Raw genomic sequence first — 19,035 nt, forward strand, 5'->3', positions numbered from 1 at the left:
CTTCTTTTCAAAAATAAGGGTCTCCATTTACATCTCTTCTGTAGTCCCTTTCTTAAAGCAGTTTCTCCCCAAATGTTATTGGATAAGCACTTTATTTTGCCTTGTTCTAATTAATTGTGAACTCTTTGGGTGAATGAACATGACTGAAATGTGCAAAATGCTTTTAGTGTGATGGTCTGCCAAGTTATAATAACAGCAATAGTCAACAGGGTTCCAAAGTTTGAGCACAGGATAATATGCCATGCTGCAGAAAGTAAGCTGATAAAAAAGAATAATTATTTAAAAAATAAAGGAAGAAGGCATGCAGCACTGAGCAATTTAGGAAATTCAGAACACCCAACAGTCACTGACACATGGAGATGGCAAGGAGAAAAGATAGGTCTTGAGACAGAAGAAAAACTTTACACCTGAAGTGCCTGATTATTCAGGCAGAAAAGTATCTGTTCGGGAAACTCCTAAAATGTTGTTATAGCCCCAGAGCATGCACAGGAGAAAATTCCACCCTGCCTTATAGACTGAGCACTGCTATATCTATGGAAATGAGTGACATCTGTGACAGAAAACTGGTTTTAGGAATATATTCCTAGATGGGAACTGTTGAAGACTTTGCTGATAACTAAAAGGCCTGATATATATCTGAGCAAAGTAATTTCTGGTGCTGTTTTTTGAGGAGGAACAAAGTAATAGAAAATGTACTGCATGATGTTAATCTCAATATACAACCTGTGGCAGACCTAGCTGGTAACCTAGAAAATGCCTTGAAGAAAAACATTAAGCAAGTGAAAAAACAGTTTTCATAAATGAGAGAGAGGAACACCGAAATGCAGAGGATTTCAAATGTACATTTTGTGTCTGCATATGCACACATCCTGTATAGGAAACAGTAGGAGCATTAATTTAGTGTTGAAGCTCCAAATTTGTGCATCTTTTCAATGATATTTAAGTTTGTATAACTGGAGTGTAAATTTGTCATTAATGTTCACTCACAGATTCAAATCTGAGCACAATTTCTTCTATCCTCCACCCTGCTTATGCACAGATACACAGCCATCTGCCAGGTGGCTACCTAGGTGAAGAGCTGTGGGTTTAGAGGTGGTCCTGATTCAGGCCCCATCACTGTAACTTGGTGTTTCATGGGCAGTAATGAGTAGCTGAGTCTTTGAGCCTTTTTTTCCCTCTCACTCTTCTCTGCCCCACTGAGAACCTCTTAAAAGCTTAAATAGTAAAGGTCCTCAACTCCTTGCTTCCTTTTTGTTTTTTCTCTTATTTTTTTTCTTTTCCCAGGATAATTGAAAGAAGAATAAATTCAAAGAATGTGATGGGTTTCAAAAAAAAGCAGGAAAAAGTTTGGCAATGAAGCTCAGCAAACAGTTGAACAATTGGCTTTGGAAGAGGATTTAGGCTACAGTGGCAAAAGAATGAGTGCTGACCTGGAAAATCAAGATTCATTAGACATTTCAGTGCAGGAGAGAGGAGGTTATGCAACCTGGTCAGGTGGAAAGAGACCTAGTAGTCAAGAATTTAGTGACAAAAACATAAATGAGAGGATTTTACTAAACAAAAAGGAGTTTTGCTGAGAGGAATGTACAAAAATATTTCAAAAGAAAGAACATGGCAGTGAAAGCAATAAAAGTTGTATCTTCTCAAGGCTCAAATGGAATGGAAAGAAATTTATCAGCAATATAGAAATTAACCATTTCACACTTATACATGGGATAGTAATCTAACAAAATAGTGTTCACTAAAAATTGTAAATACATTATTTAAATATCATTTATACACTCTACTTGAACATAGCACATTTAATCAAACAACTTCTTGCATATGATGTTCTCCTTGTTGTTTTCCATGCTGCCAACCTTGGTGAAGATCACACATAAACTGCTTGTCTGTGTCTGTAAGTTTACCTTCTAGATTGTCTGACCATTTATGGCATTGTAGAACAGACAGATAACTCACACAAATTTACTCCATTTCAGCTGCGTAAACACCTACAGATATGAAACTTTCCTATTGTGCTTTTGAAAAGCTAAGAAACTTTTTCTCCTTCACAAAGTTTAGAAGGAAAAATGTAAATTCTGGCTGAAATTTAACAGATTAGAGTTCTAGATAGATCTGCATATAAGCATGAAAGACATCTTTGATTAATGGTTTGCTGTATCTTAGATTGCATTACAAATCTTGAGTGGGTAACAAGGACATTAATGTGCAGGATGAGTGTGTAGAGAATAGGCTTCATAGTCAGGAAACATTTCAGAATTTCCATGGACCATGGAGCAGAAATCTAATGATCTTCTTCCTTTCATCAGGCACACTTTTTATATTAATTAGGTGCAGAAATACGTGCAATATTTCAAAATAATTTACCTCTACTGCAGGACCTTTAATACACTGACAGCACTGCTTTATCTCATAATGGCTCTAAAAGTACCCTTTTCCTTTTTAAAGTCTTAAATACTTTTAAATTCTTACGCCTTTGCTTTAAAATGTGATGCTTTAGTTATTGGGTAAATCCATTGTGGTCTCACAAAACAATTTGTAGCATCACAAAGGATATTCACAATGGCACAACTCAAGCCACAGAAAAATGTTTGTACAAAGATTGCTTAAGCTAAATTATTTCAGTGTTCATATTTCTTTATCTACTTTACACTTGGGACATTATAGCTTTTGTTTTCAACCACATCTTGAATTAGAATTAGATTTGAGGAACAGAGGCAAAGATACTTCATATTTAAATTAAACCACTGAACAGTAATTGTTGAAACAATCAGCCACATAAAGAAAAAATATAAAATGGGAACCATTTGGAACTGACTGTGAAAAGATCAAAATGCAAGACAAAAGATGATTTCAAGGGACCTCAGAAAATTAAATAAAAGATATTATAAGCCATAAAAGATATTCACAAGGAATTTAGCATCACATTGTACATATGATACAGGAATTGTCAGTAGGTACCCCTTCACACAGTATGAAAAACAGTTCTCAGAAGTACTGGGTAAATAAACTTTCAGCCACAGAGTTTGGATAAAAGCCACAAAACAACATGAAACCTACACCAGAGTTTCAAAAAATGAGTCTCTGATGTGGGCTCCCTTTATTTACAGATATTCAAATCTAAATATATGTTAACTTAATTTGGATATACAAAATCAGAAATCAATTTTTAACAGACTAGTCCAGGCATTTACACATCATTTGACACACTCCCACATCAGCATTTCTTAGAACTCTGGAATTTGGACTTCACATGGCATAATAAGATTTTACTTAAGAAATAAAATCAGGTCTTCAGTGGTAATTCCCATGTTACATATTATCAGTAGGGAGTTCAAGGTGGCATGCACAGTTCCAACCCTAAGTTCTCTAAACCTCAGAATTCTGCAGGAATTCTTCCACTTCACTTATATGTTCATGATGAAGACTACCTCTTTTGCAATGCAGTGGGTGTTTTTTCTCTTGTTGGATAGAAAGTCTAGTAATGCCAAATCAGAGAAAAATAAATACCTAATCTATTAAAACATCAGTATGTTTATTTTTGGAGTTATGGTTAAAAAATGCCCTCTTTTCTTTCATGAACTACTTTCTGTATTAGTTGACTGCCTCTCACAGAGGCATTCTGCCTTTCACCTTGCTTTCCTTGGGTGACTGTGACTCTTATGAAACTTTTCCCTCAAAAGTAAACTTGATCCCTTGAAAAGTGAACTACCAGTCACTTAACGCTCAAGCCCAAATTGTTTTTGGATACAGCTGGGCAACAAACCTTGCAAAGAGGAAAGAAAAGGGTTCTCAGCAATTTCTATTTTTTAAATAAAGCCCATTTTGTTTTGCTGCCTTATACATTCTGGCTGTAATTACTCTGTAGAACTCTTTTCCAATCTGTCCCATAACATAGTCATACCATGCTAAAATGCTCTTTAAATTTGCCACAAAGCAAGAGTTGCCTTCTTAAAAGAATACAATGGAAAAATGACTGGGAAAAATCAATAGGGTTTTGGGGTTTTTTCTAATACAGAGATATTGCTGAGACTTTTCTTTTTCATGTATACTATCCAGCTTTTTGCAGTATTGAAATCAATTGTACCATTTCTCAGGCGTAGTTTTTAATGTCAGTAGGACAGGTCTCTCTGTTCCCTGAAGCTCATGTACTATGGTACCTCAAAATTTGCACATGCAGTCCAAAGTACTGCATCTATGGCACACCAAAATTATATTATGCATTAGAAAAGTTTATTGACACTGGTAAAAACTCTGGTATTCCATAGTTTATTTAAGTACAGCTGATTTAGCTGTCATATGGCAAATAAAATGCTGTCAAGTTATCCCAAAACAAGCAATCATCTAAAGCATAGGACTTATCTCACGCATTGAAAGAAATATACCAAATCTGTTGCCAATGCACTTTACCTTTGCAGATCTGTTTGAGAGTTGGAAGAGAACATTTCCAGCAATATTAAGCTCAAAGTCCTCCAAGAAGAGAGATAACATCCATCATCAAGTCTGGAAAAAAAGGGAAATGGGAGTGTTTTTGCAGTCCTGGAATCTTAACTTGATGACAGTTAAATTAACCATAGGGGTGCCAATGACATTCTCTAGAAAAACTGACACTGTTCTGCTAAGTCAAATATTTGATTCACTGGCACTTTTCCAAAGTCAAAATAAGGCAAAATAATTCCCCCAGGTAAATTCAATAGACACTTCAAAACTAATGACCACAAAGTTCTGAAATAAAAATAATGCTATTGTGTCCTCAGTGATAACACTTTGTTCTGAGAAAGTGGTTGGATCTGTCATTGTGACAGATTTGTTTTCTCAGAGGACACAATTGAGCAAAAGTTTTAATTTCCTTGATCCCTAAATCAGATCTTTCCCTGCATGACATTGTAGGCATTACAAACAAGTCAACTTAAAAAAAAACAAAACAAAACAAACAACTACATCATTAAAGAAGAAAATTTCACTGAGTTGATAGTTCAGCAATCTTAGAAGACTAATTTGTGTGTCTCCTGCTACATCAGACTGAGTAAGGAAGATGGCATTTCTGAAATGGAAAAAGCTAGGATTATGATTGCTTTAATATTCAGATAAAAATTAGGAATTTTTATGGTTTTGATCACACTCAAGGTATTTATCATTTATGTAGAAAATTAATGAGCTATATTTTAAAGAGAGGTTACATTTTATTAATATAAAAATATATCCAGAGTGGTTTCCACTTAATGCTGTACTAAGGCTCCTTTTAGCAGGAAATAATACAGGTCACTAAAGACATTCTGAGGGTATGAACTTAAAACACTGGGACCTTTCAATTTCTATTTATTTAGGGCTACATCAAAAAAATGATTCAAATGAATGAGTCTTTGAATTGCCTGAAATGGACTAGCAAGCAGAGTCTTACAAAAGAGATGAGTTTAATCAGCACTTCACAAAGTTTCACAAAATAAACAATTGAAATTAATAATGAAAAATCAAAATGCTTTTATTGGGAATTCTTTATGGAATATCTTTGCAAGAATAAATTCCCATTATATGTGTATGAAATGATTACTTGCTCTTTGGAATGAGCAGTTTATGACATTTTATTAAATTACATCTAAGGTTCTTTTCTCATAGCCATATAGTAATTCTTTTAGGAGTAAGTTTTTTAGATTTTTGCATATTTTCTGCCAGAGAAAAACTATATGAGACAGGAATAGGAATAGCAGACATATCCTTTGAACTACTCAGAACTGGTGTATTTTCCTTTCAATCTATTCTTGTACATATCTCCACATTTTATGAACTTATTTTAAAATTTTTTACAAAGTTAATTATTTGGGACACATATCACACATGGTTTTGAAGCATATTTTCCATTATTTTTTGGTTTCAGTTTTCATTATCTATTGATACAACCAATATCTATTCATACAACCAACATGATGGTAGAACTAGAAAAGGCATAAATTTACTATGAAAATAATATCAAATATAAATACATAACAATCAGAAAATCAGATAATTCTGTGTTGAATTATAGTTCTTCACAAACAGTCAACGCAGTAATATTTCAATTCTCATACGTTCTAAAATAAACATAATGAGACATCAAATGTTCATCTTCCCTGGTGATTTCAAGTAATTTCCTGGGTATTTTCAATCCTTTTTAATAACATGCCTAAAATATTTTTTAGGTTTTTTTTCTAATGTGACATCTCAACACAGGTCCTTTAAATTTAGGGGAGAGTTTTGATTCTAAAATATTTGTCTTCAAAGTAACTTTTTTTGTCATTTTTCATCCTGTTTGGCAAGTATCCCTATTTTTCAGCTTCCCATGCTTTGGCAAAATAACCCACAGAATCATAAAAAACATAGAATTGTTTGGATCTGAAAAGATTCTTGGATCATCAAGTTGAATTGTAAACTTACCCCTGCTGAATACCATCAAAACCTGTCCCTAAGTGCCACAGGCCATGGATCCAGCATGTCCCAATCCCTCTGAAGTGCCTATCAACTGTCAGGATCACGAACATTCACACCCAACTTGGTGTTGTCTGTAATTCGTTACTGTTCTGATGAAATCTTATTAAAATACTAGAAATTTGCTTAGCTTTCTAAATACATTTAGTGTTCTTTTGAGTTTTAATACGTCACAAACCATTTGGGATAATTTAAATGGAAATAATTTTTTTTTAATTGTCTGTTGACTTGAAGAATTCCTATTCTGTAACATGGCTTATTCTACAGTCACTCTCCATTCACCGCCCCTTGACCTTCCATCCCAAGACTACAGTTAACAAAGATAAGTGATGAGGTCACTCTCATAAATATTCAGCCTTCTTCCTGACTCCCACAGTCAGAGGGGGAGGGAAAGAACAAAGGAAGGAAGGAGAAGAAAGGAAGGAAACAGGTAACCTGAAGAAACTAGCAAATGCTTGGTTTAGCTCAGAGCAGTGACATTAACCTTCAGTTTTCCTAACTCCTGCACCAAATATGGTTTTACTCAGTCTAAATTTATAACAAAACTATAAGTACTCTAAAATCTCAAATGTATAGGGTATTCATGGTCATATTTTCTGAAATAAATCATTGCCCTTTGGATGAGACCAAGAAGCCCAGCTCTGTTTCCAGTTACAAACACGGAGCTCAGCAATACTGACCATGAAAGACTGAGCTCAGAAATCTTAATGGCCTCATAGGAAATTATGCTAACCCTAACATCATGAGCCTACAAACAACCTTTGAATAAAAATAAGAGGGTTACTTTAAAGAACTAACAACCAAGTTTATTTCTGATGTGGTTGCTGAGGAAAGAGCTTGACTTTCTTCACAAATGTGTTAAATATGTTGATATATTGTGAATTTTTTTTACTTGATTTTTATTTTACCAAGGTTGATATGGTTTTAGAAATTCTGGCAAATTGCCACCAACTTCCAAAACACCAAGATGATTTGGAGAAACATAGCTGAAAAAAAAGCCCAAAGGGACCATGGCCTTAGCTATAGTTTCCCACTGACGTAATCATGTTTCCTCACAATAACCCATATCTCCATTGCACCACAGCCTCACTAACCTCTTTACAACTGCATTAATTTTGAAGCTTAAGGGCCCAAGTTTCATTTTTCATATAACACAAGGCAGAAAGGCTGAGCTAGCTGGTGCATTAGCACAGCCCAGTGAATCCTCGTGCAGAGGAAGGAGTTAAGGGCACCTGGGGACCTCAGGACATTGTACATCCATGTCTTTGCTATTTAGTTGTGTTGTCATGGCTATGTTGCTTTCATTTCTGGAGCTTACATGATCACTGTAAGCTTGGTGTTCTTCATACTGAATTGTAGTGTTAATGGTACATAGTTTGAACTGCATTGAAAAACAAATATTACTACATATTTCAAAATACTGGAATAATAGCCTAACTAAGCTGCATCTATGCTTTAGGTATCTGCATAGTAGTTATCAATCCACATTCAGTGTAAAGTCTAGTCATATCTAGTTTATTTCATAAACATGCACGCCCTTTAACATTTTCATGTGAACTGCTATTGGCAAGGTGACCTTGGTGAATCATACAATAGAGCAATGTGCCACTGCATCAGCTTACTGAATTTTGCCTAGTCTGAAATCTGGCAACTCCTGTCCTCCATTCTGAGCCATTAAGCTTTCTTTTCCTCTGCTCTATTTCTGTGTCACATCACAATAATATGTGGGGAAGTGGAATGAATGCACAACTGCATGTAATGAGCTGGGACTGTTGTTGCTTTAATTTAAGCTTTGGTGTTAAAAATCACTGTAGCAAATTTTATCGGTTTTCACAATTAACCTTCAGGAACTGCAGTGTCTATTGTGTTGCTTGGCCATTAAGAGACAATCTCAGTATTAAACACAGGTGCAATAAATACTAAAGGAACTAAATGACCTTGATGTAGTTAAAGCAAAACATACAGAGAAACAAAGGGATATTGAAATGTATTGCCTCATGTACTTTTAAATAGTCTTGAATGTTTATAGGTATTCATACACTAGTTGGAAATTAGTTGGAAAAAGAATTCAAAGTGAATTTAATACAGGAGTTTAGTGGAGGATTTATCAGACACTGTAATCAGGAAAGGAAGCATCTTTTTGGCTTCCAAGTACAAAAGTTTTTGCTTAATTATGCAAAGTTGATTCTCCTTAATAGGCTGATTCAGAGTACTTCTGTGGAGGCATTCAAACAATTCAATATGATACCAGATGTAATTAATTACATTTGCCTGCACACAAGTTCTTTATAGAAGTGATAATTGTAGAAAGTGTTGATTTACTTCAACATCACTGCAAATAGTAGGACACCTTGATGATGATGATGATGATTTTTATTGTTATTGTTAATATTGTTGTGATTATTTTAAGGGGGAAATATTATGTCAAAATATTTCCAGTAAAGGAATAATGCATTTTCACTAAAAAATTAAACATGGAATTTGGAAATGCATATTTCCAAATAATCTGTAGAAATAGGAGGGCCATTAAAAGTTTTAGTAAATTCTTTCATGCGACACCTAATAGGCCATATTGTTTTTTCTCATGTGTGTGGATATTTTTATATACAGAATTTTTTAATTTCTATATACATTTTATATATATTTTATGTACATCATTTTTAAATAAAATAATATTCGTTTATGTCAAATATTGTTGAATTGTTGAATAAAATACTAATACTAGTTAATTTCTAACTAATATTGCATTTTTGTTATCATATCCAATAGCTATTAGTTTCATGGCCACATATATTATATAAATTCTCTAAACTGACATCTCTGCTCCAGAAATCAAGAATGCCAAGCCTATATTATATCCTTCAAAAGGTGCAGCAACCCATCACTGCATAGGCAGCTTGCCATAAATATTAGCAAGAGCTAGAGTGAAATTCCAGTAAATGAAGATTAAAGGAAACCACTTTGAAATTGGCTGAGCTGAGCAAAGTAAGGAATTCATGTGCCTCCTGATACTGTAAATCAACTTACGATGTACAGTCCCTAGCTATTTAATTAACAGCTTCATATTCTGCTTGCAAAAGAAGGGTCACAAGGACAAGATATAGAATGTGCAAAATTTTCAACAAGGTGTGCATTACTTCTAAGGCCAAAAGGCTGGTTTTTAAAATAACTTTTCCTTCTGAGATATAATCAGAAAGGCTTTTCTTTTAGCTTCTTTTTTTTGTTTACTATTTTTTACATTTTCTTACCTCTTTATGTTCAGCCCCACTTCTCATATTCCTTCATAGTCTTAGTCATGTTGTAGTTGATTTGGTCAGCAATTCTCTGGTTTGATGTACAAAGTGTAATGAGGCCTGACAGCATTCAAAATGATAGTTTATAAGCTAGAGGCCATCAGTTCTGTAGTTAAATTGAGTATTTGCAATTGCAGCACATAAATGTAGATGTTTATTCAGGAGAGCTTTATGTACAAACAAGGATATGTTTGCACAGTATCAAATGTGCAATAAATCTTCACAGTAATATCAGAGGCTATTCTAAAGCCCAGAAATGAAAGTGTACTTCTTCATTCTCCCTAGAAAAGAGTACTCAGAATGAAAGGTTTAGATTGTACATGAAGCAAACCTTTTCAGGTGTATGCCTTGCGAGAACTTCAACAAGGAATGTTAAGATTACCTAAAAAAAAAAAAGGCTGACAAGCAAAACAAAAATGGAGAATAATAACAGGGAATCGTACAGTGTGATCATCCATAGAGGGTATTTTGGGGAAATAGGGATTTGTAGATCTGAATCCCTCCACGAATCTGAAAGAATGGGCTCTGCACAGGTCTACTAATAATTAAAATATGAAAGGGAGCATATTTTCTTCCACATATTTTCTGGGGTAAAAAAAAGTACAGAAAAAAGCACCAAAAATGACCTTGTCCTAGCTGGAAAAGAAGTCGTGCTCTAAGTTTAAAATGAAGGACTTCTTTATTGCTGCTACTGTTTTTGTAGGATTCTAATCTGAATCAAGAAAATAGATATTAATTTAAAACAAATAAATTGTACTGCATATTTGACAGAAGTTGGTTTTCCAGGAAATCCATTCTTATAATTGCTTTAACATGCTATGATTGTTGACTGCCACATGTGATGATGATAAGGGAAACTAAATCTTCTGTAATTGTAAATTTCCTATAATTCATTATACTGATTTTTTACCTAAAATAGAAGTACTGTGAACTTTAACTGCTTCATTAAGGTTTTTCTACATAATTGACATGGATGCGAAGCTTATGCAAATAAATACAAAAATATGGCTTGCTACTAAGAAGTCACCAGAAACACATCATCAGGCACCCATAAACTTATATACGGCTCAAATCAATGCATGTGGCTGAATACAACTGAATTAATCAATTGCTCCTACCAAATAATATTTCTGCTTTAGGTATATTCATATTTCTTTTTATTCCTATTTCCTATTTTCTCTCAGTATTTTATAAAATATGCTTCCTGGCAGTACAGTTAAAAGAATGGTAAATTCAAACCTAGTTTTGAGGAATATTCACAGAAATCTAACTTTGTCTAGCAAGTCTGAACATTCAGTTTGCTGATTTTTTATGGCTATTCAATTACCTGACAAAAAGGAGAAGTAAATGATCCATGTAGACCATTGAACATAATCAAAACTGCTTACTTTTAAATAGGGACATATAGCAAATTTCTTAGGATCACTCTAGAACTCTAGAACTATTTATAGGACTTTTCCTTACCAATTTTTTCCCTCAGTATTTTAAGAATATGAGTGTAAAAAGGATCTTTGGACAATTCTATGAGAAAATTATTAAAAACATAAAATAAATTATTTTCTGTTGTTTCAAAGAATAATTTCTGTATCAGATTCTTATTCTTTAAAGCTAAGTTAGACTTGAATTGGCTTTCTGATTTCTATTGTTACTACTATTGGCAACTAAGGCAACTTGCTTAAGAATGAACTGAACATTGATTGGTAAGGCATTATTGATGAAACCAAGGAATTTCTGAATGTTCTTAAAATTTTGTGAAAAATGAGATCCAAGCATCCTAAAATTTTCTTCACATTCTCTGCTCCTGGGTTTGGTATTTGTTTACACTATGATTGAGACAGCCAGGGTTCACAGTGAAGTTCAGCAGAGCTGGAAATAAGCGCCTGAAAAGAAAGCTGACACAGGAGGAATATCTAGATACTTGTCTGCTAGCTCACTTTCTAAATCAGTAGCAAATTATCTAATATGATTTGACTTCTGCCCATGGTGGAAAAAAGTTTCTACTTTTTGACCACTCATGATAGATACGAGGGAACATCAGTGTCCCATTGCTTCTAGCCATGTAATGAAAGAAATACCCGTTTCAGCAGGGAAAATGAAGAGCTCAAGGCCAATCACTTTTTCATGCTCTGATTCATGGAACATGCTGAAAGAAAATATATCTGTTCTTCCCTGTAGAATTTGTGTGTATGGACACACAAATTCCCACCCATCAGAAAGTCATTCTCTCAGACAGTATCTTAGTAAATGACTAAGACAATAAAAACAGATATAATGCCAACAGAAAGCCAAAAGACTTTTTTTTTCTTTTAATATAGAATATACTAAGCTTCAGGGATTTGAAGGTAAAGAACAAAGAATTATCTGTTGGAAGTGTGTCAGAAATCTTGTGTGAGTGTTTATTGCTATATTTTATCATCTGTATTGGTGCATCTATTTTCTAAACTGTCCCTAAGATTTACACAAGCTCTAAAGTAAAAAAGTCTGCAATAAATGCTAACAAGTTGCTAGCCCTCCACCCAATTACGTCCCAGTACAGCTTTAATAAAGGTAAATACAACAAGCCCTAAGTATATTTCTAAGTATGACTGGAAATTGGATCCCACGTAACAACACTAATTAAAGAAAACCAGAATTTTAAAGAATCTATCAATAAGTCCAGCAGATATTTTTCTGTCACAGAAAAGAAATCTCAGCTAGTAGTTTCACAATTCCAGGCATTTATATTGAATGTATAAAACCACCATTCATGTCATATTATGTCACTCATTACAATAATATTCAATATAACAATTATTAACAATTATGTACCACATTTCCATGGCTTTATGGGCATGAACTTGAGTTTTCAACAACCTATTAGTTTCCTAATAATCAGATCATCAATATACTAAGGATTATCAATCTTCCTACATATGTTTATCTGTACTGTTTTGTACCTGTTTATTTGTCACTTATTTGTCTGTGGGTATATGTTAGCAAAAAACAAACCAAAAAACACTCAAATAAACAGGTTAAAGAAACTCCCACTCTTCAGAGTAATATTTCTCTGTCATGAATTAGCCCTGTGGTTTTAATATGTGATAAGAAAATGATCTTTTATTTATATTATTTTCTACTCTACTAAGTTGAAGTGAACTGCTTTATGGAGTTTGTTGTGTTTGTTGCTTGTGACCACTGAGCAAGTTCTCCAGGAACTTATTGATATTGGTTTCATTATGATATGTGTTTCCATTGCAATTTCAAACATGATATGGCATCCTCATGAGCAATATCACTTTCAGTTGCACTTTATTAAGCATGTTCTTCAGTGATCTTCATTTTGTTATTTCCAATTTGAAACCTTCAAATAGATGACATTGTATATCCATATACAGCACACAAAAGATTACAAGTCCACAGGTTAAAAGTTTACTGTGTGATGCTTATAGAACATTAATCCCATCTAAGCATTATAGCACACTGAATATTTAACTGGGGAGTTAGTCTGCATGCAGGAATGCACATACTGGCTTACTTCAAAGAGAGTAAACTCCCTGTAAACATAATGAGACATTTAAGTAACAGAATTTGTTTTCTGAGTGAAAAATTATTGGGGCACTCTGGACATTTTAAAACACAATTTCAGAGTTCAAAGACAGAGAAACTCAAGTACCACACAGCAATGTTTCATGGTAATTATATTTTTTGTTGATTGTGTAACCTTGACCTCACTGACCATAATGACTTAAATTACCCCAAAAATGATCATAATGGCTATCTGATGAAAAAGAAAACCACAGGAGATGAAATGCAGAGTTCATCAAAATTAGCAAGTAAATTCTGTATGAGACATACTTCTATTTGCACTACATAAGTATGCATAACTAGTAAGTACATTATTCTTATGGCTTTTTTCCTCAAGCTCTTGTTTTTATTTTTCTCAGAAAAAATATTTATCCCAATACCCAGAAATTACTGCAATGAAAAATGTGATTTCTCACTCCATCAAAATTCATTGAAGAAAGTTCATGCTCACAAAGAAAATGTAGACATAGATAGGAATTGCATTTAAGTATACAATCCTGGTGTGTCCTTTAATTTAAAGTGCTGGCATATCTTTTCCCAAGATACTTTTTTTTCATTGTCTGTCATGTTTTAGACTTGAAATACCATCTGACATTGATCATCCAAACTGAAATATGAGCTGATATAAATCATGTAAAGGAAGGTAAAGAAAGAAAACTGGCTAATGCAAAGGACACTTTTTGTTTCCACATATTTTTATTTTCAGATCTCTTTGTTTTCCATTAAGATCCCTCCAGATTTATGTGTCTGTGTGTATGTTTCTTGAGATTAAGTAGACTTTGCTGAACAGACTCCTCCTGTGAATATTTTCCAACCCAAAACATTTTATTTATGGAATACAAGACAACTAACATACACAGTAACAAATGCTTGAAAAGGTTCTAATTCATAGGCAGGTGCTCAAGACTAACAATGTACTTTGATTTCTAACAAGGGCAGGTATTTCAGAACAGTAAAATACAGACCGTCATAGCTTACAGAGTTTGATTAAAAAATGTGGGAATTTGTGTTATACTGTTCTTTCATTACCTTTGTCATAAAAAAATTCTGTGAAAACACAATATAAAAGACAGAGAAAAGTATCAACAACAATAAACATAAATTGAATGGTATCTTTGGCACAAGTGACCCTTGGGGAATGGTGGAGAAGAAAAACAAGTTTTCAGACTAACACCTGTTACAGTTTTGTGTAGGAGCACCAAGATCTGGGACCGCCCAATGAACCTTCTGAATGAGCTCCCAACACTCCACCCCCAATAGTGATAGACCTTTTTTCCACCTTTCTTTACGTTTTTCATCATCTTCTCGCCCACAATCCAAAGTTATATGTTATCTGAAACAAAGTAAGTAAACCAACATCGGAAAAAACACACCAGGAGTGAGAGGACAAACCGTAGCAGGGACAGGGATTGAGGTGGTTCAGACGAGGCCTCTCATTCAGGTCCTGCTGAGGAATGAATCCATTACAGGCCTCCTCAAAACAGTTTCCATGTTCAGGCAACCTGCATGCAGAGGCAGCTGGTCAAGAGTTCTATTATCTTTATTGGAAGTTTCTTCAGTTCAGAAGGATTTCTGTGCCTGTTCCTGTGCCAGCCAGGTAGATCTCCCTGACCCTCCATCCAAGCATCACAGTAGTTGTCAATAAAACTGAATTCTGTTTTCCCTTCAAACTCTGTGCTTGCATCCAAACTGTCTAGTGGTGAGCTACACCTGTGATATGCCCTCCCAAGCTGTGCCTTCTTGTGGTCTGGCACTGGCTGGCACTAGTGAAGTTTGGAGTGTGTTACCAGTTTAGCAGCTTGTGAGCTGTGGCCCCAGCCTGCTCTCTTAAACAGTATAGATTGATCTTCTTTGCCAGGCGCTCTTTTGCAAAAAACACCCTGCAAAAAAAATAGATTTCTCTCCTTTAATATGTTCAGGAGTGATTCTCTGATTCCCATCCTTAGCTAAATAAGTCTTGTAATTTAGTCAATGTTGGAAAAAGATATTCTCCAAGTAGGAAGGTCAGGCCAGTATCTCTTAAAGAGCACTTACCTATTTATTTATCTGTTATTGAACCTAACTAACAAATACACGAAGAGCCCATTTCAGTGGTCCAAGGTGTTCATGCCACATTTGTGGCCTTGAATCATACCTGAGTTATCAATCCTTCAGCCATTGTTTCTAACATTGGTAGGAAGGAACTTTCATTACAATTACCACACCATTTGTATGAAATGTCCTCGCTTTGCAGCACTCAAGAGTGTTCAAATAGTAAAAAACATAATTTAGTATTTGAGCATCAGATATGAAGTATGATTAGTCCCCATAAATCTAGAAATAAAAATGGAATCACAACAGGTAGATCAAACTTAAGCTGAAATCTCCAGTGTGGTTTGTCCCAAAGATATAATACATGCAGGTCTGACCTGATTCTTTTCCTTTCCCTTTTCAGAGGAGAGGAGGGGAAATTTTTGTTAACACGTGTTTTATTTAGTGAGTTACATGTCGTCAATGAAGACATTTGTCAAAATAGTTGCCAAAGCAGAAGATTCCAGATTACTAAGTATTTAGAAAACCTCTGTTATACCATATGCTTCAGTTAAGACATGATTACACCAGTATATGTCTGTTACCAGTTTAGTAGTGATAATTTTTTCTCATTGAAAGGGACTCCAGAATAGCAGTGGTCAAGCTATAAACATTTTCTGACATTGTGATTTATCTAGAACATCTAAAAAAATCAGTGAATTTCAAATCAGATGCTAATACTACTGCAGTAAAAGTGACACAACTGTAATATTAGTAACTGCAGTTACTATATAATTTTCACTCCCATAAAAAAACTAGAGTTGGAAAGAGACGAGATCTGTTAGTCTTTAAAATAAAGCTCAATCATAAACATGTTAAAAGTGTGTAACTTTCAACTTGAGCAGACAACAGAATTCACTTTGACTACAATTTCCAAAACATATTGATTAAAGAATGCCATGATTGCCGTATATTTTGGGAATGGAATGGCCTGCAAAGTGTGACAGCAGCAATACTGGTTTCTTTATCACATACACAAAAATTCCATTACAATAATCTGTTAGTTCAGCAGATATATCTAAAATGTAATAATTTTCTTGTGATGCATTTTTTTTCTTTTACTTCTGGGTGTCAGAGAATGGAGCTAGCAAATTCTAGAAGCGAGTATAAGGATACAGTTCTTTATATGAAAAAAGAAATTGTGCCAAATTATATAGTGAAGTCTAAGATTCATCTTAAATTCCTTATATCTAGTGTTAACAAATTCACAGTGTTGATTTACAAAAGATGAGAGATTAACAATAGATTTGCATGCCAATTTGTAAGCACAAATATCTTCAGAAAATAACAGATGACTGAGATTGGAAGAGACCACTGAAGGTTGTCTGGCCTAATCTCCTTGGTCAAGCAGGGCCACATGGCTGGTTGCCCAGGACCATATTCAGATGGCTTTTAAATGTTTCCAAGGATAGAGACTATGCAACTTGTCCTGGGCAAGCAGTGTCTGTGTGTGATCCTCCTCACAGTGAGAAAGTGTTTCCTTATGTTCAAAGCAAACCCTCTATGTTTCAGATTATGCCCATTGCCCTATTTTCACATTAGAGAAATTACTTTTGAAGGAGTATGATGCATATCAGAGAGATCAAGCCAAAAAAAAGCATAAGGACCTTGACTATATCAGATGACCTCTGTTCTGCAGAAAGATTACCAGAGAAAAAGGCCATTACTTCTACTACCAACATGATAACCTCCACCTTGTTTAAAATACTTTTCCCTTAGTCATAGAGATTAATACTATCCTGTCTCTAAGTTACCAAAAAAAAAGATCAATTTTGTGAAAATATGTGTTTAATAATTCAATAATAACCTTTCCTCTGACCCTTAAATATAATTATCAATAAACATGGAAATTCTTTTTTGCACAAAGACAGTTGGGGGTTCTTACTTCAAAATATATATCACTGTGATAGTCCCTCTGACAACCACCAAGCTTTGAAAACAATGGGCTTCAAGGTCTGTTGCACACCATACCTTCTAATTACAGAGCAGCTAGCATTTCAGGCCTCAATTTCCAAAGGAGGTCAGTATAGTCAGCTCTTCTGCTTCATGCTTTTTTTCTCAGAGGTCTGTTTTCTAGCAGAGGTCAGCTTCATTTAGAATGTAGGTAAAGAAATGGTTTTATTTCACAAACCTTCTTCCACCTTTTCTGTACTTAATTTCCCTTCATAGAAAGGATGGAAAAGCACTACTCTTCCTTAAAAAGAAAACCAAAAAAAGAAAAAAAAACCCAAACCAAACTCATTTCAGCTACTACATGATTTGACTCTAGTGAAAAATTGTTAAATATTAAATTCATATGCACAAAAACTAGTGAAACATTGGTGATCTAAATTGATGCAAATAGAAAATCCTTCTTTGTATATTTCCACCACTGATTATGGAAAATGACAGCTTTCAAAAATATAATGTCACAATTTAACAAATATTACTGATCATTCCTGGAGTCTCTAAAATAGTATTGAATTACATTATATTACTCTAAGGCTGAATCAGCAGGTGCAATTGAATTCAAAGGATTGCTTATTTGCAATGTGTGAAAGTGCCTGAGGATCTGGAGTTTAAACTTGTTTATTGTACATGACCCCGATGGAGTTTTCCATTGGACTTGTCCATTACAGTTTGGTATATCCTAATCAAAGTAAAAAAATCGTTGCATAAAGTATGAAATTTAAAAAGGATACTTTATAACTTATATTTTCCTGTATACCTTGTGAAATAACAAAAATACAATTGTGTTGGGGTTGTAGTCAATGATAGGAAAAACAAAGAGAGCTTTTTGATTCTGTTTGAAATCATTCTAATCAAATAAGCCCAAAAATATTAGTCTAAATCACCACATTTAAAATATTGACTATTAAGAAGATAAAATTAAGAAGCGTAATTTAACGGTGGAATGCTTCAGGATAGAAAAAAAATCAAAACAAAACAGTTTTACTTAAATTTTTATTCTAGATTAAATTTTTTAAAAATCAGTTGAAAATTTATGAGTACTTTTCCATTGCAATTCATGAGTCTTTATAGTTGTAAACCTAGTAGCAAGTACAGATCTCAAGGTCTGGAATAAAGTCTGTGTTTGTTGCCATGCTAGAGGAAAAGGAGAAAAAGTATAAGCTACAATCACTCTCCACACCGTGTGTCTTTTTACTTCCCAGAAAAAAGAGATATGCAATTCATTGGGAGAGATTTAGTCCAGAATCATTAAGAAGATATGGGTTCCCTGCAGAAATTCCAAATTTCTAAGCTCATACTACAATGAGAGCACAATCTGAGTCTTTTCTGACAAGTAACTGACTCCTTTTAGTAACAATTGGCAGAAGGAAGCTGTAAACATTTACCAGTTCTCAGCAACAGTTCCCAAATTAAACCCTGTTTATTTTTCATTTTCATGTGATAAAGTACTCTACTACTTGGAATGCACTATATAGCAAAAAACATGAAGCTTTTGTGATAAAGTCTGGTGAACATAAAATGTTTCTCTATAAAATTATTTATTAATATATACAATGTATCATGCATTTTATATTTCATTATATGTAATATGTGATAAAAGTATAATACATTTTATATTCTCTATTGTGTTCTATGCGCTATGTGTTATTATAGTATACAAATTACTATATTGCGTATATATCTATGTGTGTATTGA

This window comes from Motacilla alba, chromosome 2 (assembly GCF_015832195.1).
Source record: "Motacilla alba alba isolate MOTALB_02 chromosome 2, Motacilla_alba_V1.0_pri, whole genome shotgun sequence".
NCBI lineage: Eukaryota > Metazoa > Chordata > Aves > Passeriformes > Motacillidae > Motacilla > Motacilla alba.